The sequence below is a fragment of the Procambarus clarkii genome, chromosome 53 (genome assembly GCF_040958095.1).
Source record: "Procambarus clarkii isolate CNS0578487 chromosome 53, FALCON_Pclarkii_2.0, whole genome shotgun sequence".
NCBI classification, from domain to species: domain Eukaryota; kingdom Metazoa; phylum Arthropoda; class Malacostraca; order Decapoda; family Cambaridae; genus Procambarus; species Procambarus clarkii.
Window position 1 is genome coordinate 26,245,508 of NC_091202.1, and position 1,394 is coordinate 26,246,901.

Consider the following 1,394-nt stretch of genomic DNA (forward strand, 5'->3'; position numbering starts at 1 on the left):
AAATAATTTATGGCCTCAAATATTCAGTAAAGATCTTATCTATTTCCCAAAATAATATTCGCCAATGACTATACATCAAGTGAAAATATTGTCGGAACTAAATTATTTTTGAAAACTGTTGTTGGCTTGTGATATAATTACTCGCTCACCATCCCATGTAGTCACAATATGTACCCATCCCATATGTAGCCATCCCATATGTAGTCATCCCACATACTCTCTCTGTTTCTCTGTCTGACTGTCATTACATAATTTTTTTTATCTCTGAAAAACTTGCTTCTCAAAGAAGCACATTGAGATAAGAATGTCAAACCTCATATATTTAATCTCATCTATGTATCACATGTTTTTTTTATCAGTCACAACATTTATTCTTTTAAAGATGTGGAAGCCTAAACCTCCACATGTGATAGTCAGCGCTCGTTTATTTTTGGATAATGGGTCTTACAGACAAAAGAAATTAAACGGACAATTAGGAAATGGACCTTACATGGTATTTCAATTTGACCTGACCATTTGGTGTCTCAGTGTCTCCCTGTGTGATGCATGACGCTAATGTATATCCTACAGCAGATGTGGGGGAGGGGGGCAAGGGAGCAGGTGTGGGGGGAGGGGGTAGGGGGTAGGGCAGATGTGTGTGTATGTGGGGACGGCTTCTTGCTCCGGAACAGCAAGATGGCGGATACTTTGATGATAGGGGAACGAGGAAATGATTCAAACCTCAATTTCAGAAGTAGAATTTAAAGCGCTTCCCCCAAAAAAGATGAATTCGGAAAACTTTGACCAAAGAGATGAATTTGGAAAACTTTGACCGTTAATACCGGACCTGAGCCCTTTCTTGCAGGGGGGACACATTGCCCAAATGTTGATCACGACAACGAGGAAACTATGTTATATGTCTCTGACACAAGTTGTGACCACAAGTTGTGTAGGGAGCCGGTCGGCCGAGCGGACAGCACGCTCGGCTTGTGATCCTGTGGTCCTGGGTTCGATCCCAGGCGCCGGCGAGAAACACTGGGCAGAGTTTCTTTCACCCTATGCCCCTGTTCCCTAGCAATAAAATAGGTACCTGGGTGTTAGTCAGCTGTCACGGGCTTCTTCCTGGGGGTGGAGGCCTGGTCGAGGATCGGGCTGCAGGGACACTAAAAAGCCCCGAAATCATCTCAAGATAACCTCAAGATAACCTCTGATGACCCGTATTTAGGGACCCGCCGCTGTATTATAGGGAAGTAACGCGTTTACTGGACCACTTATCCGTGAGAACATTTAAGTGGCGACATGTTCCAGAGAGAGAGTGTAACACTTCTTGACCAACACTCCAGGAGCATCACAAGAGAGGCTTCCAACCCTCCAGCTCTCGTCCCAAAGTTTGGAAACATTCCCTTATTAAAACA